Genomic DNA, 23263 nt, shown 5'->3' with positions numbered 1-23263 from the left:
TATAAAATATTAACTCATAGGCAATACAAAAGTTAAGAACCTCACTCAGAACCAAATACTCTATTGTCTAAGTTAGATAGTCATCTGTGAATAGGTGAAGACCTAAGAATATTTCTCATTGAGGCAGGAGCTAAACATTTGTTTGTTTGTTTGCAATCTTTTTTTCCCTTCCCCTTCCCTTCTCTTTTCTCCACTCATTTTTTTTTTCCCCCCAATATCAGGGGGATTAAAGTTCTGAGGCTGGGGAAGATCTGGGTCTGTGTCTGCTAGGGGCAGAGCTTTGGTTTTCTCTCCTTTTTTTCCTTCCCAATGATTGGCTTATTTCCCTGCTGTGCTGATTATTTCTGTATTTAGAAAAAAACTGGTTGTAGCTAGAAGTTTGCCTTAAGAAATGTAAACCTTTGCAGTCATTTGAGCATAAAGCTAGGAAATTCAGAGAAACTGGGAATAAGCCACAGGGAGGCTTGGTCCTTTTATCCACTCTTCTTGAAGGATTTATTAACATCCTACAGAAAGTAGAAATCTGACTCTTGTGTTGTATGTGTTTATAAATTATATTGGTCTGTAGATGTTAACTAGTTTATATCAGTATGCACTAGATTTTTGTGTTGGGTTTTCTTATTATGTTCATGTTTGTATACATGTACAAATGTGTGTACAGACATCTAAAATCCAAAATTTTAAACAAGTTAGTCATAGACTATTGAATGTCTTGATTTCTTGCTCTTAACTACAGTTCATAATCACAGCACAACTAAAATTGACTAATATAGTATATAAAATAAACACTAAATGTCCACGCTTTAAAAAATGAATGTTAGGAGTAGGGGGCCATGTACACACATGTTGATGATAAAGTAATCTGCTTAGAATCATGTATTAAAAATAAATCTGGCACACATAGGTGCTGAATTAGCTAAATTAATTAACTTAACAATATTTTTTGAGTACTTATTATATACACAATATTCCTCAACCCTGGAAAGGAAGCAGTAAAAAAAAAAAGCAGAAAAGACCCCAATTCTCTGAGCCCTCTCTATAGGGAAGGAAAACAATACAAAATAAAATTCCCAAATAGTAGCAAGTACCATGAGGAAGAATAAAGTCAGCTAGAAGTGTTCAATGTTATGTTGACTGTAGTTGTTTTTTTAATGTGGTCAAGATAACAATTTCTGAAGAGGTAGTATTTAAACAGAGACTTGAATGAAGTAAAGTACAATATGAAACCCTGGGGGTTGAGTGAACAGAGAGGAGAATGCGTTGTGAAGTCCATGTGGGGGAATGGGCTTAGTGTGTTCAAAGGTAGGCAAGAGATGTAGAATGGTAAGCAAGGGATATTTTTAGGAAAACCCTGAGATTTTGGTGGTTGTTAGATCATGTAAAGCCTTGTAGGTTCCTTGAAGGAGTTTGGATTTGCTTTGGTTTTATTAAGTTTATTCTCCGTTGATGGTAAAATCTCCACCTGCTATATGGGAGCCCTGGGTTTGATCCCTATGTTGGGAAGATTTCCTGGAGAAGGGAATGGCTACCCATTCCAGTATTCTTACCTGGAGAATTCCATGGACAGGGGAGCCTGGCAGGCCCTAGTCCATGGGGTCGCAAAGAGGTGGGCATGACTGAGCGACTTTCACTATTCACTATTTGATATATAAATTAAAATGTTGAGTAGCCAGTCAAATATCTGAACCTGGAATTCAGTGGAGGCATTAGGGCTAGCAAATTAAAATCAGAAGTCATCTGTTTATAGAAGATATTTCAAGCTATGAGGTTGAATCAGTTTACCTGAAAAGTGATGATGAGGAGAGATATGGTCTGGCTGCTGAGCCCTGAGTTACTCTCACGTGATGAAGTCAAGAAGAAGGATCTGTAGGTGAAAAAGGAGGACAGGCTGGGAGGGCTCAACCATGCCAGCTGCAGCTGCTGGGTTTAAGTTAAATGAGGATTGAGAATTAAACATTGGTTAGGACCAGTGGTCATTTGTTTGGACTAAAAAAGGGTTTTATGGGAATGGTTGGGCTGAAATTCTATCAAAAATGAATGTAAAGTGAGAAAGAAAAGGCAGCAAGTGCAGATAATTTTTATGAGGGGATACTCTCTAAAGGGGAATAGAAAAGTGTTTTGGTAGCTGAAATAGAGAACTATAAGTCAAAAAAGTTTCTTTTAAGGTAGGAGGTATTTCAGCTGATATGGTTGTGCCAGTAGAGAATGGAAAATTGCTGAGTCAGTATGGATAACTGTAGGTACAAATCTTTGATATGAGAAGAGAAGGGATTTGGAGTATGAATAGAGGATTGGTCTTGGAAAAGTGTAGGGATAGTTAATCTGATATAATAAGGAGATAGAGTATATGAGTTTTAAGCAGAGAGAGTGGTAGATTTGATTGGGTGTTAATAATGTTCTATAATTGCATCTGTTTTTTCATTTATTTTTAAAGTCAAGGCAGTCAGCTAAGGACTTATGTGGTGGTTCAGATGGTTAAAGAATCTGCCTGCAATTCAGGAGACCCGGGTTCGATCCCTGGGTCAGGAAGATCGCTTGAAGAAGGAAATGGCTACCCATTCCAGTATTCTTGCCTGGAAAATCCCGTGGACAGAGGAGCCTGGTGGGCTACAGTCCATGGGGTCACAAAGAGTCAGACATGACTGAGTGACTAACACTTAACAGTCAGCTGAAGATGAAAAGTTGAGAGACAGGTGTTGGAAATTCCAGCTGAAAGGAGATATAGAAATGTTATCTGAGAGAGTGAAAGAGTTGTTTCATCATTATGGAAATAATATGGTATTTTTGAGTGATTTTGAGGACCCACCTGCCAGTGAACCAAGAAGAAAATTGGCTTTGAATAAGGCTGGAATTCTGCTAGGACTACAAGTCTTCCTTTGAATTCCACTGGAAGCTGTTTTAAAGGCTGGAGAGGGACAATTGGTAAATGCTTGAAAGATAATTTTTTTCCCTCCATTTTCCTTGAATTTTCATATAGTTAACATTTCCAAAAAGTTGAGAACAAAAAAAGAAGAAGTTTAAAGAATTACAGTTTTCCAGAGCAAATCTGTTAAATAATAAGTCACGGCAGGAGGTATAATTAATTACAAGCCAAGTAAGCTTGAGAGATAATTGATTCAAATATACTCAACTCATCACCAAATAAATTCTTCATAGTGTTGCTGAAGTAATAAACTTTCTCAAATGCAGATGTTGTGTGTGACTGACAAGTGTAAATCATTCTGTGATAAACTACAGCCTATGACAGTTGTTTTCCAAACAGATGAATGCTAATGTAATACTCTGGTGAAAATGGAGATCTAGCATCTATTGTAGAGTTTCTGACACTTGAAACTGCCTCCCCCTCATAGATTATGTCATAGATTGATACTTTCTTGATCATATGAGATAGACATATCAGAACCAAAAACATAAAACAGGATTTCACAAGTCAGTTATGCCATCTCAAATGTGGTCCCAAATATTTCTTTGATATTGTCTTTACCGTTTGTAATCCACTGACTGAAGGTGGGTTTCCTTGATTGTATGAATGATCTTGAGCACAAAAAACTGCTGTTGTGCACTAGGCGATTAGAATGGCAATTAGCAGTAGGCAGCACAAAGGTACTGTTCAGTTTGCAGCTATCTAAGAAAAAGTCTGGTGGTTGTAAAAGTGTGTGCCTGTGCACTTGCTTTGGGGATGATGGGTGAAGTAGTCAGAGGAGAAGCCTAATTCCTTGTATGCTATTGTCCCCAGGACAGAAACTATGGGTGCATGGATACATTCAATTACAATTTTTTTGATATTCAAAAGGATCTAATGCTAAATTTTTAACAAACATGCATATTTAGATAGATAATGTTATTTTTAAAAGTGTAATTGAAACAGGGGTGTAACTGCACTTCATTATTATATACCCTTAGCCTCTGAGATCAGTAGGCGATAGTCACAGTAGGTTATTTATTTCTGTGTCTTGAGGCACCAAGCTAGTGTTTTCCCAGCTACCGCTAGCAGCCCCATGATTCCTGTCCACTTGGCACTAAGGCATCTTCACTGAAGCCCTATGGGTATAAGAATCACATTTTTAAAGTATTAGGTCTTAAGGATAAATTTCAAGTCCTTGGCAAATTCAGAAATTAAGTGTCTGATCACTTTGTGCATGCATGCTCAGTAGCTAAGTCACGTCTGACTCTTTCCAACCCTGTGGACGGTAGCCTGCCAGGCTCCTCCGTCCATGGGATTTAAGAATACTGGAGTGTGTTGCCATTTCCTTCTCCAGGGGATCTTCCCTATCCAGGGATCTAAATGGTGTCTTCTGTATTAACAGTCAGATTCTTTACCACTGAATCACCAGGAAGTCCTTATCTGATCACTTTCTACCGCTTTAAATTCAACAGTGCAATTTCTCTCAGGTACCAAGACTCTGTGTCTTTATCCATGCCATCCCTTCTCCTTTGGAATGCCTTCCCTGCTCTACTTTGCTTTATACTCTGTCTTGTATTTCATGACCAAATATCTATTTCCTCTTGTTGGAAATCTTTATAAAAGCTCTATAGTCTCTATCCTCACCCCTGTCCCTTTAAATGTCCTCTTGCCTGCCTCATTCCAACAGACTTAATCTGGACTTTACCTTCTTACTTAAATACTGCATTTACATAGATCTAATAATATATGTGTGTGTGTGTATAACTGAAAAAATCCCCATATTATTCTTTCCTACTAGACAACATGTCACATCAGTGATCTGCCTTTTGACTGTACTCCAACAGCATATGTTTGCCTTCCAATTAATGCTTATCATCTATTAGAACTGTACCTAAAATAAAAGTGTGTGTATATATATATATATCCTGAGAGACTATTCTGTACATTTCATGAGATATTTTCATGCAGGATGTTCTGCTTTTGGCTTTTGATATTAAAAATTATTTCTGTTTCAGAAATAGTTTTATTTTCTCACACTACCATATAGTAAAGCCTTTTTAATTCATATGCTTTATATAATTCAGGGGCTTCCCTGTGGCTCAGATTGTAAAGAATCTGCCTGCAATGCAGGAGATGCAGGTTCATTTCCAGGATCAGGAAGATCCCCTGGAGAAGGGAATGGCAATCCACTCCAGTATTCTTACCTGGAGAATCCATGGACAGAGGAGGCTGGTGGGCAACAGCCCCCAGGGTGGCAAAGAGTCAGACACAACTGAGTTACTAACACTTTCATTTCATTTAGCTTTAATTTTATTTGTGCCCTAAGTAATTTATTAAAGCAATATTTTTAATAAAAAATCATTATCTATTTTCTTTTATACTCTCTGACTTATAAAGTCAAGTTCTTCATAAGTATGGAATACTTCATTTCATAAATTTGTAAATATTTTAATGGTGATGACATTTTAACACTATACCATTTTGCTTATGATGAAAAGATTTTACTCTAAGAGACCTACTGAAAAAAATGAAATCTTTGTTTTAAATATGAAATGATATTTTGTTCCCTTATATTAAAATGCAGTTTAAAATGTCAAAATAAACATGAAAAGCCAAAAATTAAATCTCTTGATCTTATTTTTGTGAAGTGATGACTTTTTCTATTTTAATTAACTCCCTAAAGAATTTTTAAATGTGAAAGTCTTTAACCTAGAGGATAATTTTCAAACAATTACATAAATAATTATTTACTTTATAATTTTTCTCCATTCCACATAAAGTCACAATTTTATCATATACTTATCTTGCCCACCCCAATGAAATGTTTGTTGTGTTAAATAACCTGTAAGTTCCAATCTGCCATCCTATCCTCTGTCATATATCTATCATGGCATATAATTAACTGCTATGATTATTTTGATTTATAAATAATTTTATATAAATATAAGAATATGGAAATATGTACTTAAATACAGTAATAAGCAATCTAATTATCAATTTTATTTAATTAGTATAATAACCTATAATTATAAATTTAATTATAAATGTATACATCATATATTGCTTTTTTTTTAATGCTGATTTCAACATGGACAGACATAGGAGAAGACCATAAAACCATCATGTTTTTTGTAAATTTATATGGAAACATTATAGACATATTCTCATTATTTTTATATAAATTGAAGGGTCATGTTTTTAAAAGTATCTCATATACAAGTTCAGAGATTTCTAAGAGAACATTAGTTAAGTTAAGAAACATAAGTTTCTTTTGCAATGTGAATGTAAAAGGCTATCAGAAGAGCCACCTGTGATGAAATTTTGTATCTTGAGTGTATCAGTGCCACACCTTGGCTATTATATTGTACCCTAGCTTTTCAGATGTTACCATTTGGGGAAACTGGTGAAGTCTACACAGGATCTCTCCCTGTTATTTTATGTAGCTGCATGATAATCTCCAATCATCTCAAAATCAAAAGTTTAATTAAATCTTTTTAGAAACCTCTTTACATAAGAAACACATTAGCTCAAGGAAAGTACATGAAAATGTTAATAACTATTTATTATTACCTCTCCTGGGTATTTGAAAGTAGTCTTCATTTTAAAAAGTGGATTGACATAGGTAATAATTTTTCAAACAATTTTTTAAAGTAATTTTTGTTTAAATAGTCAGATCAGGACATCTGCTGCTTTTGCAGTCTTAAAACATCAGTGCCCACTAAAATCACCATGACTTGAACTAATCCTCAACTTTAGAGTTTGCTATCCCCCTCCATAGTTTAGACTGAGTATAGGGAACACACTCACACTAACCTCTTATTTAAAAAATGATCTAATAATATTAGATGGAGTATATGCCTTAAAAGTTAGTCAGGACCCTTGTGTTCAGTAGGAAAGTCACCTTTGTTTTATTCTAAAGTGTTTTTGAATTCAAGTAAGTAATTTTAAGGATTTTTAAAGTGAGCATGAAACTAACACTATAAACATTGCTTGGTCCTAGACAATATGTAATCTCGGTAAAGTGAGCATCTTATGGACCATTTCTGCCTGATTGGTGCTACTACAACCTGTAATAAGTGGAGAATTTGGATTTACCAACTAGTATTTCTTTCTTCCCATCAGTGCTGGATTAGTACTGGTGAATATATTTTATTAAGATTTGTGATAATGTTTGTTTTTCACCAAACCTAAGGCAGATCATTGTTCTTTTCTCAGTACATTTTCTAAAAATTTCATCAGTAACATCCTAGTTTTCACAATTTAAACTTGTCACCTTGTTTATACTTGAGTATTGCCTAACTCATCATCAAACAAGCATTTATAAACTATGTTTTAGTTACTTCTGCTACTCAGTTCAGTTCAGTCGCTCAGTCGTGTCCGACTCTTTGCAACCCCATGAATCGCAGCACGCCAGGCCTCCCTGTCCATCACCAACTCCCGGAGTTCACTCAGACTCACGTCCATCGAGTCCGTGATGCCATCCAGCCATCCAGCCATCTCATCCTCTGTCGTCTCCTTTTCCTCCTGCCCCCAATCCCTCCCAGCATCAGAGTCTTTTCCAATGAGTCAACTCTTCGCATGAGGTGGCAAAAGTACTTCTGCTACTAGATGATGTTATTTATTGTATGTTGGTATTTATTTGACTCTGAGATGCTCTCTTTATCAATCTCTCCCATTGTAGACAATTCTTCACTGGAAAATTCGTAGACTCAAGTCTTTCAAGAGACCTCAGTAACATAGTTTATCTTCAATCTTTTCTTCAGCATCTCTGTTTCTGCTTGCTCTTAGATGTCTTCAGTACTGTGAAACCCGTCTCATGAGGTAGCCCATTCCATATTTGAATAGGTTTCTCCATTAGGAAATTTGTTGTTATATTGGGTTAAAAATCTGTCTATCAATTTATAACCCATGGACACTCACAAAACAGATACAATCACTTTTCTACATGGTGTGCCTTTGAGTATAATACCCTGGGGCTCTTTCTATTTGCAGAATGTGTATTTCCATTTTCTCCCCAATTGTTTTTCCTATTGCATTACGTGGTTTTGAATTCTTATTTATTAGCAAACTTGAATTTGTCTATATCCCTCTTAGATTTGGAGTTCTAAATTTAATATACCAGATGAGTTCTGACTATATCATATTATATTTTAGTCATAAATTTCCTAGCTATTGCAGGCCTGCAATGTATCCATACTGTTTTCTATTTATTTTATACCTGAAAAGTGCAATTGTTGTAAAATACCTTGAGCATATTAAGATTTGGTTCAGTTCTATCTCTCACCTTGTAAATAATGTGTGTACCAGGTAATGGGGGGGAAAAAAAAATCACTCTTTCAGTGATATTTCTTTTTCATTTCTTTGGTTTGTTTTACCTCGTTTATTCTCCCTGGAGTATACTGGGAAGATTACTATTTTTTCAAACCTCAATACATGTCTAGTTGAAAAATCTTAAAATCTGTCATTTAAATTTAAATTGAATTCTCAAAGGTCACTAGATTAAATCTCCTGCTATACTTAGTAAAGGAAAATGTATGTTACGGGAGGGAAAGCAGACCATGTTTTTAATGTTTTTAACTGGCTAAATTGGGAACTTGTTAGTGCTCACAATCCAGTTCTTCAGAAGTATAAACCTGAACTTGAAGCACCCTGGTCCGCTGACCTGCTGTGGAACATAGTGGTCACCACTGAGGAGGAAAGTGGTGCTTTGCTTTTCATGAAGAGCCACCTGCCATCACAGGTGTAGCAACAAACACTGGAGCATTGAAGAGCTATTGCATTTTCCCTCAGCCAGACATTGTGATCACAGCACTTTAGAGGTCGTTGGGCCACTTTCAAACTTTTGTCTCTTAAAGGCTACAGTGGAAATATACAGGCAATCTCGATTAATCAGAATCATATCTGCCTTGTAATATGATCATAAGCCTTCAAAGAGGCCTTTCCTTATGAAGTATTTATGAATTATGAGAAACAAATGTAGGCCTTTTATCTGTAAACATGACAAATATTCACAAAATGCAATTGTCTTCAACTGGGTATTCCTCTCTTTCATCTTTAGAAGAGACACACTTTTCATAAAGTCAGCTGTTGGCAAAGACTAACAAGTATCTATGAAACAAAGGATCTCTGAACTTTGATTAGCTTGCTCTGTCAAAGGTCAAGGAATTATATTCTTGGATGGTGATGGACAGATGTGGAAGCACTGGGTACAGACATGCTTGCTCGCTTGGTACTGCTATGGCTGTAGTGAAACAAAGGTCAGTTTGAAACAATGGGCCAGACATATAACATGGGATGTCATAACAGTTGGAAAAAATCAGCAAATTAGGATACAAATTTATACTTCAGAGTAATACTCAGTTTTGTGTATAGCTTTGTTTTTCTTGACGTTTCTGCTTGTTTATGTGCCTGTTTCATTCTCTGCTCACATTTTCACCTTTATTAAACTTTATATCCTTTCTCTCTCCTTTTTTCCCCCCTTTATCCTTCATGTAACTGGCTGTGAATGAATTTGAATAGCATTTTTATGTTAGTGACAAGTCAAAGTGCCTAATTTATGCTATTTGTGGTCTGTATTCAAAAGCAGAGACATTACTTTGCTGACTAAGGTCCGTCTAGTCAAGGCTATGGTTTTTCCAGTAGTCATGTATGGATGTGAGAGTTGGACTGTGAAGAAGGCTGAGCGCCAAAGAATTGATGCTTTTGAACTGTGGTGCTGGAGAAGACTCTTGAGAGTCCCTTGGACTGCAAGGAGACCCAACCAGTCCATTCTGAAGGAGATCAGCCCTGGGATTTCTTTGGAAGGAATGATGCTAAAGCTGAAACTCCAGTACTTTGGCCACCTCATGTGAAGAGTTGACTCATTGGAAAAGACTCTGATGCTGGGAGGGATTGGGGCAGGAGAAGGGGTCGACAGAGGATGAGATGGCTGGATGGCATCACTGACTCGGTGGACGTGAGTCTGAGTGAACTCTGGGAGTTGGTGATGGACAGGGAGGCCTGGCGTGCTGTGATTCATGGGGTCGCAAAAAGTCGGACACGACTGAGCGACTGAACTGAACTGAACTGAACTGTGAGCAATTTATATATTTATAGTATCTAACATCTGCATTAAAATTCCTATATTATGATGATTTTCAAAGTAGGTTTGGCCATTAGCAGTCAATAATATCAACAATGAAATACATTGTCATGGTAATTATTAAAGGAAACATCCATGAGCAAATGGACTCTGAAAATGGCAACGTAAAATGACAAGCGGAGTGGCACATTGCTCCTCTGTGAACTTCCTGTGATACAGCCAAAATTTCATGAGCTACACTGATATGCTAATAATATAGATGATAATAAGAGAAAGCAAAAAACATAAAACAAAAAATGTAGTCAACAAAAATTAGAAGATAATCTGGGAGGCAAGGAAATATATGAGCTATAATCATTAGTATAGTTGCTGTGTCTGTGGATAAAGTTTGCCTGACTTTAAAGATTTTGGCCATTTTAGATGGAGGACAGTCAGGCAGATCTGTACAAGTGTTCCAGTCCTTCACTTATCTGTCCAGGTGATTTTGGTAAATCACATAAAGTCTCTTGTTTCGTTTCCTAATCTGTAGTTAGAGGATATAACCCTTAATATGAGTGGAAAGAAAAGGTTAAACAGGATTATATGGATAAAGCATGTGACTCATTATAGATTCCCATTGAAGGGTAGTATTCTGTTCTTCCCCTGTCTCCCCAGAAGGCAGACTGGCAGCAGCCAAAGGAGACATATCATCTTCAGGAGTTAGCAGATTTATCATGACTCTGACGGTTATCTCATGTTGTTTGTTGTTTGCAGGGTTGTTGAGTCTTGTAGTTGGACCTGTTCACAATGGCAGTATACATGCCGGCAAAAAAGCAGATGTCACAAACCTACTCCCTGGCCTTTCGTGCAGGTTGAAAAATGTATTGAAAGTGTAGTTTGAGAGTGATTTTCTGAAAGGGAGAAGATGCCCAAATAAGTAGCTTTTCCTCAAATGCCTAATTTAATCAAAGAATAACATGTAGAATTCACATTTTTAAATAAAATCTCTCTCAAGAATAGTTTTCTAGAGAAGAAGCACAGTGGATTGAACTCGATAGTGCCTCTCCTTACTTTCACATTGTGCAAAGGTTTGTTTTTTCTGCTTTTTTTGTTTGTTTGTTTTCAATGTGGCATAGCCCCTAATCTGTGTATAACAGACAAGCAGACCATAGTGTTTAGGTTGCAGATTCCCTCTTAGTGGAGAGAGTAGTTTGGCAAGGGTGAGTTAACCAGCAACCCAAAAAACCATTGGTGATCTTATGTGCCGTAACCTGCTGATATTCAAGTATCCAAATCGGTGATTTTCATCATCAAAAACTAATTTTAGTAAAAGTAGCAGACTTAGATCCAAAGGACTTTAGGAGCTAATATAAAACTAGTCATAGATGAACACGATTATAACATTCCTTGCTTAAGACATAGTTTATATATATATAAATATATATATATGATCCCTGGGTGGATAGAAAAATTCTCTCAGAGGTCATATTTGATTAAAATCTGCTTGATATTTGAGCTTGGGTCCAACTCGGGCAGAGAATTCCAAGCAGAGATGTGGAGATCTTAGGGCTAAGTTGAGCTTGGTTGTGCTTAAGGAACAGAAAGAAGGCCACTGTAGCTGGTACTCAGTGGAAGGCAGCTAATCACAGTATTAGACTGGTGCTTGATCATATCAGAACTTGTAACCAGGGCCGTAGACTGGATTTTTATCCCCCATTCAGGTCAAAATCCTGCCCAGTCAGAGTGACCCAGCCCTTATTTTTAAATAAGTCCCATCTCAACCTGGATCTCAATCTGTCCTTCATATGGATATTATAAATTATATATATGTAAAAGTTCTTGGCTATATTACAGCAACATGGGTATACTGTTAAATTAATTATTGCAGAACCCTTTGAAAATCTAGGCAGCAATGCACAGATGCAAAATTTATAACTGGAGCAAACAAAAAGAAGCTGATGTTTCCTTAAGGATACTGATATTTTTGCAGTTTCTTTCTTTTGCTGTCGTCACCAGAGATTTATATAACGTTTGGGGAAATTTTCAATATTTAATCATAAGCATTCTTATTTCAATGTAGGCTATACATGCAGACCAATCTGAATTTGTTCTCACTAGAGGCGGAATATATTATTATTTTTTTAATTGGGGTATGTTTGGATGAATGCCCACGTGTGTTAAAACTTACACAAATTTATGCATTAATAAGGAAATATGATTAGTGAAGAGTTTAATGATTTGACTTTTCATAGTGATAAACATGTTGTAAAAGGCCCCTAAACAGGGATTGTAAACTATGGCTGATAAAAAGAAGAGGATAATCTTATTTGAGCGTTCCAAATAATTTCTTGTTTAGTTTTCTTTATGAAAATATCTTTCTAGAAGCCTACACCATACTAATTATATAGCCACATTTGTGGGTATCTAAAGTATTGATTCTATAAACTTTAAGTTGCATTTATTCCAATGTAGTTAAGAGTTTTTTCCCTTAATTTCCATTTCCTGTTTCAGTTACTCTGAAAACAATTTCTTAAGTGATGTGTATTGGTTTCTTTTCTTTTTTTTTTTTACTGTTTTAGAGTTGATGTTGAGTTTTATTTGAGTTTCTTAGCTTTCTTTGTACATTATTAGTTCAGGTCAATTTATTTAAAATTATTTTTTTTTTTTTTAAAGGTATAGGACATGATTTCTATCACAGACATTTATGGTTGTGTTAGGAAGACTGGTTACAAGAACTGGTTTGTCTCCTGGTGTATTTCATGCTAACTAAAGAATTGTCAGGGAGATTTCGTGAAGCTTATGGTAAGACTTGAGTAATATGTAGAGTTTGGGGATAGAAGAGGAACGGACAATTCTTATATTTGTTTTTGGGAGGTGCTGAATGGTTGCATTTCTTAGTATGTGTGTTTATTTTCTCCTATCATCTACAATTCTGTTATTCCCTAAAACACATTATTTAATGTAGTAAACCTTTTGGTCTGGTCTATGTTCAGTTTCAGTTCAGGATGGGGTTTGTTAAAGGTATCAAGAATAAGGCCTATTTCAAGAGACACCAAGTGAAATTTAGAGAAAGATGAGAGGGTAAAGCTGATTACTATGCTCAGAAATGCTTGGTAATCCAGGATATAAACAAGTACAACACACCCAGATACAGGGTGATAGTTCACATAACCAACAGAGATACCATTTGTCAGACTGCTTCTTCAATATAGAAGGAGGTATGATAGTTTGTGTGGCTTATGCTCGTGAGCTTCCAAAATATGGTATGAAGGCTGCCCTGAAAAATTATCCTGTGACCTGTTCGACTAGCCGCCTGCTGACCCTCAGACTTCTCACTAGGTTTGGTGTGGACAAGATCTGTGAAGGACAAGTGGGGGTGACTGAAGATGGATACGACATGGAGACCATTGATAGTCAACCTGGTGCCTTCACCTGCTATTTGGATGCAGGGCTGCCAGAACTACTACTTGAAGTAAAGGATTGGGGTCCTGAAGGGAGTTGTGGATGAAGACTTGTCTATCCCTCTGATTATGATTCAGAAAGCAAGGAATCCTTTGTAGAAGGACACTGGAAGCATATCAAGGCTCGGGAAGTTGAAGATTATACATGTTACCTGATTGAAGAAGATGAAGATGCTTACAAGAAATAATTCTCTCAGTACATAAAGAACAATGTGACTCTAGATATGACTGAGGAGATACCTAAGAAAGCTCATGATGCTGTAGCAAAGAAACATCTCCTCATAAGAAGAAGCCCAAGAAATAAGGTTAAAAGAAGATGTAGAACCATCTCAGAGTGTCAAATGTCCAGAAGAAAGATGGAGTAGCTTAGAAGAAGGTAAGCCTACACAGAGCTCAGGAACAGGCCACTGGAGCTGATAAACCAAAGCATAATTTTCTATGAAGATTTTTTTGGTTAAGGACAATAATAAATTTATTGACCAAGTTAAATAAATAAATAGAAGAGAAAATTCTGGAGAAATAGGACTCAAACAAATAAATAATATTAAGAGTTCATTCACAAAATTCCCACATAAAACTGTTTCTTTCTTATTTTTCCTTGGCTCTCGCCTGTTCATTTGATGACTAATATTTTAGATAGCATTCCATAAAATGTGATTGTATGGACTGTATTAGAATTGATTTTGAAAGGAGGCCCATATTAAAAGTTACACTTCAGAACTGATAGTATATCATACAAATATATTCCTGCTGTGCCTGTCAGAAGTGATCGACAGTTCTTCTGAACTAAGTTTAAGCTGATCTCCAATAAGTTTGGGTGATACCTTGTCCAGTTTATCCTGTAGACCTCCACCTTCAATGTAATTTTTTTTGAGGAGCTTCACTTCCTTTTCCATACTGTGTTAACAGATCCTTTCTCATTGCAGTGTAATACTACCATACTTTTTTCTGTGTTATCAGTCACTGTTGTAATTAAATGCATTGTGTTATTTGAAAAATGTCTGTCTCTCCCATTAGACACAAAACTCCATGCAATGAGTATTGTATGCTTCCCATTCATGACTGTATCACCAGCACTTAGCACTGAGCCTGACACAAAGCAGATACACAAGAAATATTTGTTGAATGCACCACACTATTCCAGAAAAAAGTAAATGCAGAATTAAAAAATAAGGCTTAGAGTGATGGCCGTGGAAGTCTGAATCTGCTAGAGTGTGTAACAACTCACTTGCTGAGTCCACTGGAAAAAAGGCTTATTTTATTATATTAGCTGACACATGCTCATCTTTTGAAAATTTATTTTCAGTATGGAAAGATATTATAAGTATTAGAATACATTTAAAATCTCTTATCATCTAGTAGGTGCTCTCCTTAATCTATCCTGCTGTATCTTAGACACTGCTAATCACATTAGACACATTATCTTATTTAATCCCCTTTCAGGAGTGTGCTAAAATTATCTTCAATCTTGCAGTTGAGAAAACTGAGGCCTGGAGAAGTTATGTGCCTTGCCTAAACTTATACAACTGACATGACCACATGTTGGTGCTATGAGTATGTGGTTTTAAAAAATTGTTGACCCAAGGAAATTGCCAAAAATAAAAAGTTATTCACACATAGTCATGCTATCATAGTATACTTGAGAGTTGAGATTTTGGACTCAGAACGTTGAGTTCCACCTGTGTTTATTAGCTGAGTGACCTTGAGCATTTTATTTAACTTTTGAAAATCTCAGATTCTCCAACCATGAAACACACAGTTGATATTACAGCCTTGGTAAGTGAGACTACGTAATATGTGAGGACTAGAAATCAGTGGACAGTCTGTGAATTTGAATTTCTTTCTCTTTTCTATGTAATACCCATATTTTCTGTTTTATTCTAGCCAAAGCACTAAATGCTAACTCCCTTTGTTTGTAGGAATGTGTACAAATAGACATTAGAGAACTATATATTAATTCACAAGATTAGTACAAATTTGAAAACTGCTGAAGGAGTTGTAGTTGAAATTTAAATATGATTAAATAGCAGCTTCCCATAAAGTTTGCTTCAATTTCCCACCTTCAGAACACACACACAGAGGCATGTACACACAGTTTCCTGAAGAACTATTAATAGGTGCTGTTCTTTTCCTTCTGCTTTATCTGTCCCCGTGCAACTGGTATTTCCCAGCTCTTCATCTGCCCGGAGTGCTTGTCTACTTAATGCACTGCTGCACTGCACCTTTTTTAGTATTGTAAATATCTATAACTTTATATAGACTAAAAGAATATTTCTCCTGAATATGATCTTAAAATATTTGTTATTTAAGAGGAATAGTCAAGGAAAATCCTCTTACAGTCAGTAGAGTCTATAAAATCATAATTATTTTGGAAATTATTTAGGAAAGAAAATTAATTCCCAGATGCTTTATATTTATCTACAGACCTTTGTTCTCCGTAGCTTATATTCTTCTCCTTTACTTCTGATGCTGTTTATATGTACATATCTTTAATTTGCCTCAAGTCAGTCTTTTGAAATGAAGCTGGCTAAATATAAGTAAATCAACATTACGTATCTAATTACAAATTTTAATAAGATGATGGAAAATTATCAAATCATGAATTTTTTTTTCTACAATAGAACTATTATAATTACACTTAATCTGTGAGAAATAAATCAATCAGAAGAGAAAAACTAAAAAAGGAGAAATACTGATAGGTGAATAGTATTTCCAAACTTTTACCATTAAAATAAGTTTTTAAAAGCTAATTACCAATTGTAGTTTAATATTTGTCAGTAATGTATATCTATATATTTTTAAGTTACTGTCAGTTTTGATCTGAAGCAGTAATTATCTTCATTTTATATATAAGGTGGAATTTTTAATCTTGTTTGAAAAAGATGGATGCATATTTGTATACCTATAATGACATATACCTATCTGTATATGTCATTAGCTAACCTATAGTGATTTGTTGTGTAAAAAAGCAGTGACTGTTCAGATGAAATATGTGAAAATTTCATGTAAGATCTCCCTTATGTTTCATTATAGGAGATAATTTAACTTGGCTTTCTGCCTTCTGGACCTTGAATTGCTCAGCTTTGGGGGGCCCTCCACTTTGAAAAAGATGTTTCTAAATTTTCTCCAAATGTTAATAGGATATTTTATCTGCTCTAATGCTTTGAAATTTTTGTGAGAAGGCAGAGAAATATAAATCAATTTAAAAATAAGTAATATGAAAATTTATTAATTTCTTAATCACATTGTAATCATTATCATAGAGGATTGTTAGTTACTTTAGATTTATTTGTTTTCCTGTGTCAGACTGAAAAACTTTTGCTTTCACTGAAGGTCCCTTACCATTCCGCTTCCCAGCCCCATGCACGTACATACATACTTCCCGTAAAGTGTACCTTTTTCTCATCTTACTTGAGCAGGCAACCAAGCTTGTTAAGAATATAAATTTAGAGAAAAAGGAGACTTGAAAATTTCTCAACGTGAATTCTTATTTTATTAAAAGTATAATTGGAATCATTTAGCATATAAAAGTAAAATTGCTATCCATTCCTACTTATTTCCTAGAGAATACCTGATTAGACTTATAGATAATATAAATGGAGTTAATTTTAATTCAGTATTTAATAAGCTAAGTACAATTTAGGCTTTAAGGGAAAGAAACTGTTTTATTGTAATAATGAATTTAGATAACCAGGGCTCAGTGGATATAATATGATTAAACTGTATATTAATTAAAATAAAATAAAGTTATATAAGTTGAAATAAAAAATGTGATATTGGAAAGAAAACTTGAAAACCATATTTCATAATAAAAACCAATGTTTTGAAATTTATATTATTACAGACTTTTAGTAGTTGAATTAATATTTTTGTCTCACTATAGTCATGTGCTTTTTGCTACCTAATGTTATTTAAAATTAATATATACAGTAGCTATAATATAATTCTGTTTCTAAAGACCCAGATACATTTTACTATATTGAATAGATGATACTATTATACTGTATTAGATATGAATAATCACTTTTTGTACTTTTTCATCTTTAAAAAAATTTCTCAATAAATTCTAGTTGACTGACAGTATAATTTGTTGATAAAGTAAAAAGCATTTTTCCTTTATTGTCTAATTTAATTTAAACTATAGTGACAGATGAAGTTTTAAAAAAATTTTTTAATAGTGTAAATAGTAAGATATTACCTGCTTTTCAGTGGTGACATTTTAGAATATCTTCCTTTAAGAAAGTGTTATTTTCATTATGATTTAAAACTCTGTCGTTCTATTTGACATGCCATACTTTTTCTATAAAAAAATTAAAAAACAACCACAACAACAACCTGAAAGTGCTTTCTTTGTTCAAGGTCAATCTGCTGCCTCAGTTGAAATACCCAGATCAAAACATGTAACTTTTGCTTCATGGTTTTATGATGTACTTTTTAAATAGCAATTCAGCTTCAAAGACTGTGTAATAGCTAAGAGGAATATACTACTTAGTAATGTTGGAAGGAAAGTTATGACCAACCTAGATAGCGTATTGAAAAGCAGAGACATTACTTTGCCGACTAAGGTCCGTCTAGTCAAGGCTATGGTTTTTCCAGTGGTCATGTGTGGATGTGAGAGTTGGACTGTGAAGAAAGCTGAGCACCGAATAATTGATGCTTTTGAACTGTGATGTTGGAGAAGACTCTTGAGAGTCCCTTGGACTGCAAGGAGATCCAACCAGTCCATTCTGAAGGAGATCAGCCCTGAGTATTCTTTGGAAGGAATGATGCTGAAGCTGAAACTCCAGTACTTTGGCCACCTCTTGCAAAGAGTTGACTCATTGGAAAAGACTCTGATGCTGGGAGGGATTGGGGGCAGGAGGAGAAGGGGACGACAAGAGGATGAGATGGCTGGATGGCATCACCAACTTGATGGACGTGAGTCTGAGTGAACTCCGGGAGTTGGTGATGGACAGGGAGACCTGGCGTGCTGCAATTCATGGGGTCACAAAGAGTCAGACACAACTGAGCGACTGAAATGAACTGAACTGAACTGAACTGAATGTCTCCTACTTGTTACTATACAATATTAGTACAATTAGTAACATCTAGTGGAATAAGTTTCTGATTTTGAAAATCCTAGAAGTTACTCAGGACCAGAAATAAATACAACAGTCCACAAATAGTTTTGAATTAGAAAATGTAACTACATCTAATAAATATTGTTACATCTGATTATACTTGCTTGCCAAGAAAATTTGACTATATTTTATTTCGTTGTAAAGTTCATTTGTAAGATGTGAGACAATCAACAGTTTTGATTTTAGGGATATTTCCTAAAAATCTTAATATTAGAATTATCTGTGTGTGACAAAATTTTCTTAATAAATTCCCATTACTTGATTACAGGTTGATATTTCAGACATCCACACCAATTAGAATCCTGATTATTTTGATTGCCAGAAATCTGTAAATATATATATTATTCATTGGTATATTCAGTTTCTATATCAGACACCTGTGATTTAAACAGTTTTAGTAGTTATGATTTATAGGAAAGTCAGCTGCATTCAGTTTTTGAAAAAATTTTTTTTTGCTTCATAAAATACATGAGTAAGCCGATCAATTGATCTTAGGTAGTATAGATGACATAGTGTTTGTTTCTAATTTATATGCTAATTGATTTAAGATAGAAAGCTAATAACTAAAATAGGTTACTTCTCAAATACATTCAAGCTGGCTTCTCAATATGTACTTGTTAGCATCCCCTTCTAAATGTTAACATCTAACTCCTCCAATTGTTTGGCAACTAGGCTATTTTGTGGTTTCTATGAATAGACTTTAAAGGCTTTGTGTCAGTGGAATAATCTTAAAATCAAAGTCCTACCTTGTCTGCTATAACATACCAAGTAAAACAGTGCTCTTAAATTCTGCTTTAAATTTTTATGGGACTCTAATCAACTGGATATATCAACTGTGTTACAGGCTGTCTGATGACATTTTGAAATAGAAAAAGTAAATTGCCTTTTTTATTGTACCCTTTGCCAGACATTTTCCTACTTTGACTCAAGGCAAACCATTCAATTGAGATGATTCAGTTCATTTATTACTGCAGAGCTCATTGAGTAATATTTGTAATTCAGTCATAATTTGAAATACATCATGGGCTCTTCTTCTCAGCTCCCTCAAAGAAGGGAAATGCAATTTATGGGTGCTGAGTTTGAAATTTATGATAGTAGAAATAGTAATAGACATCTTTCAGAAATTTATATTTTCACTAGTATATATTCCTTATACTTGTTCTGGTGTTCTATTTAAAAGACAGATCTTAGATTCAGTGAACTATTTCATTCATGTATAAGCTTAATAAGTTCATCATTCATGTAACTGTTGGAAGGTAGGGTGCAAAACAGGAGTACCTCACATTGGAGGTCCTTTATATTTAGATTTTTAACATATATGTAAGATTTCACTGCTGCTGCTAAGTCACTTCAGTCGTGTCCGACTCTCTGCGACCCCATAGACAGCAGCCCACTAGGCTCCCCTGTTCCTGGGATTCTCCAGGCAAGAACACTGGAGTGGGTTGCCATTTGCTTCTCCAGTCCATGAAAGGGAAAAGTGAAAGTGAAGTCTCTCAGTCCTATCTGACTCTTAGCGACCCCATGGACTGCAGCCTACCAGATTCCTCCATCCATAGGATTTTCCAGGCAAGAGTACTGGAGTGGGGTGTCATTGCACTAGCCCCCTTTAAAATTGTTGAGAACTGAGTTTCTAATGAGCTTCCCTGGTAGACAGCATTCCACAAGTGTTGTGACAGTTTGTTGTTAGAGGAATTAAGTGTGATTCCATCAGGAGACAAGGACTCTTGGAAGCTTACATCTAGACTCCTCTGAACTTTGCCCCATGCATGAACCTTTCTCTTTGCCCATTATGCTTTTTATCCTACTGTATGTATAAATCATAGCCATGAACATGCCTATATGCTAAGTCCCATAAGTCTTCCCAATGAATCACGAAATCTGGAGATTGTCTAGAAGACTCCCAGCCCAGCTGTCCTCTTGTAACTTAACTTCAGTGACTTGGAATAGATATATTTATATAATAGTTAAATACATTGTCAACCTTAAGTTGGAAGTTTACGTAGTGTAAGAAAAATGAAAAAGAAAGCTACATCATTGTTGCAGCGATACTGTTACCTCTCTATAACCTGCTCTTTTTCAAGTTTGATTTCTGGATCGTGTCCGTGCATTTACTCATGTATATAGTTCTGGTTACCTGGGCTTCCCAGGTGGCACTAGTGGTAATGAACCCACCTGCCAATGCAGGAGACTCAAGAGACACAAATTCAATCCCTGAATAGTGTCTGGGAGATCCCCTGGAATAGGAAATGGCAACCTGCTCTAGTATTCTTGCCTGGAAAATACCATGGACAGAGGAGCATGATGGCTACAGCGTCTATTGGGTCAGACATGAAAGAGTCAGACGTGGCTTAGCACCTGAACAAGAACATTTTAGAGCAATGTTTCATTATGCTGTGTGCTCAGTTATGTCCGACTCTTTGTGACCCCATGAACCAGTAGCCCACCAGGCTCCTCTGTCCTTGGGATTTTCCAGGCAAGAATACTGGAGTGGGTTGCCATTTCCTCCTCCATGAGATGTTACCAACCCAGGGACTAAACCGATGTCTCCTGCATCTCCTGCATTGGAAGGCAGATTCTTTACCACTAGGCCATCCGGGAAGCCCTTTTAGAGAAATAGAAGTTAGTATTTTTAAAACCCATTTGAACTTTTTAATTAAATGTTCCATTTTCATTATCATTTCTCATTACCACAGGAAATTCTGTTTCTATTTATTCATACCAAGAATCTGTCTACTCACATTGTTACAGCCAAGTATGTTAAATGCAGTTTTATAACTCCTTTTAGGACTTCCCTGGTGGTTCAGTGGCTTAGACTCTGAGCTCCCAATGTAGAGGGCATGAGTTTGATCCATGGTCAGGGAAATGGATTCCTGACTGGAAAAGACCCTGATGCTAGGAAAGATTGAAGGCAGAAGGAGAAGGGGGTAGCAGAGGATGAGATGGTTAGATCGCATCACCAATTCAATCAACATGAATTTAAACAAACTCTGGGAAACGGTGAAGGACAGGGAAACTTGGCATGCTGCAGTCCATGGAGTTGCAAAGAATGAGGCATGAGTTAGCGACTAAACAACAGCAACATAATACCGTTTGGACAGGAAGAGGGTAGATTAAATACTGTGGTAATAGGATTCAATAGGATATTTGGTAACTCTGCCTTTAATCAACTATGTGATACTGGGCAGGAATTTTTTTAATTATTGACATCATCTTGTTTTGTACTTTGAATTGTAATATCATTGACTTTTTTACTTCTTTTATCTTTGTAGATATTAGGACACTATTTCCCATTTCAGTGTGTCTACCTTGGAAACATTTTGTCCATGACATTTATGTTAGAAGTTGATAGAACATGTCCACCAGTCCAAACTGGATTGATGTAAATGAATCAATAAGATTGATATGAGAATGTGGTGTGATATGACTGAAAGGATCCCAAAAGTACATATGTCATCTTTAGATACTCAAACTGAAAAATTTATAGCACAGTTGTCCCTCAGGACCTTCAAGGGATTGATTCCAGGAGCCCCACCATATAGCAAGATCCACCAGTGCTCAAGTCCCTTATATAAAGTGGCGTTATTGTTCAGTTGCTCAGTCGTGTCCGAGTTTTTCCCACCCCATGCACTGCAGCATGCCAGACTTCCCTGTACTTCACTATCTTCTGGAGCTTGCTCAGACTTATATCCATTGAATTGGTGATGCCATCCAACAGTTTCATCCTTTGTCATCCCCTTCTCCTCCTGCCCTCAATCTTTCCCAGCATCAGGGTCTTTTCCAATGAATCGTTCTTCACATCAGGTGGCCAAAGTATTGGAGTTTCAACCTCAGCGACTGTCCTTCCAATGAATATTCAAAATTGATCTTTTTTACGATTGACTGGTTTGACCTCCTTGCAGTCCAACGGACTCTCAAGAGTCTTCTCTATCAGCTCCGTTCAAAAGCATCAGTTCTTCAGCACTCAGCCTTTTTATGGTTCAAGTCTCACATCCATACATGACTACTAGAAAAACCATAGTTTTGACTATACGGCATATGGCATAGTACAATGAATACAATGGTCCCTCTTTAGCCAAGGATGCAAAATCTGAGATTATAGAGGGATGACTCTATATTTATTAAAAAATATAAGTAGACCTCTGCAGTTCAAGCCTCTGTTGTTCAGGGGTCCCTATCCTCTGCAAGATAAGCGAAACAGTAGTGCCTGTCAGATCAGTCCCAGGGACAGTTTGTCATCTCTGGTTTACATATTCATATCTTCATAAATCAGCCCAAGAGATTTCCTATTTAAACAGATTTTGTTCCTACTCTGAGGTATTTTGAGCTAAAAGTAGCTTTCAGTTTACATTTCAGAAGTAAAATATGCATTACTAATCAAATGGACAAATTAGGAAAGTCTGTCCTTTTCAAAACATTGTTAAGGATGAGTTGTCAGTATGCATTTATTCAAGACTTTTTTCCTGAAATTCTCATGGAGCACACTTGTTAAAAAAGAGTATAGATGTATACTTCCTTTCAGTTTTTGCAGTAAACTCAAAACTGCTCCCTTATGGCTCAGCCCGTAAAGAATCCATCTGCAATGTGGAAGACCTGGGTTCAATCCCTGGGTTAGGAAGATCTCCTGGAGAAGGGAAAGGCTATCCACTCCAGTATTCTAGCCTGGAGAATTCCATGGGCTGTATAGTCCATGGGGTCACAAAGAGTTGGACATGACTGA

The 23263-nt window shown here is 36.0% G+C and overlaps 1 protein-coding gene and 1 pseudogene across 1 annotated transcript in view; both read left to right on the top strand.

Moving 5' to 3' along the window:
- The window catches only part of GBE1 (1,4-alpha-glucan branching enzyme 1), a 302051-nt gene that overhangs the window by 178827 nt on the left and 99961 nt on the right, over positions 1 to 23263 (top strand). The gene's annotated exons all lie outside the window — the stretch shown is intronic.
- LOC128044240 (60S ribosomal protein L5-like) lies at positions 12971 to 13730 on the top strand (annotated as a pseudogene).

The sequence above is a fragment of the Budorcas taxicolor genome, chromosome 1 (genome assembly GCF_023091745.1).
Source record: "Budorcas taxicolor isolate Tak-1 chromosome 1, Takin1.1, whole genome shotgun sequence".
Taxonomy (NCBI): domain Eukaryota; kingdom Metazoa; phylum Chordata; class Mammalia; order Artiodactyla; family Bovidae; genus Budorcas; species Budorcas taxicolor.
This window is presented reverse-complemented; position numbering and strand designations above follow the sequence as displayed.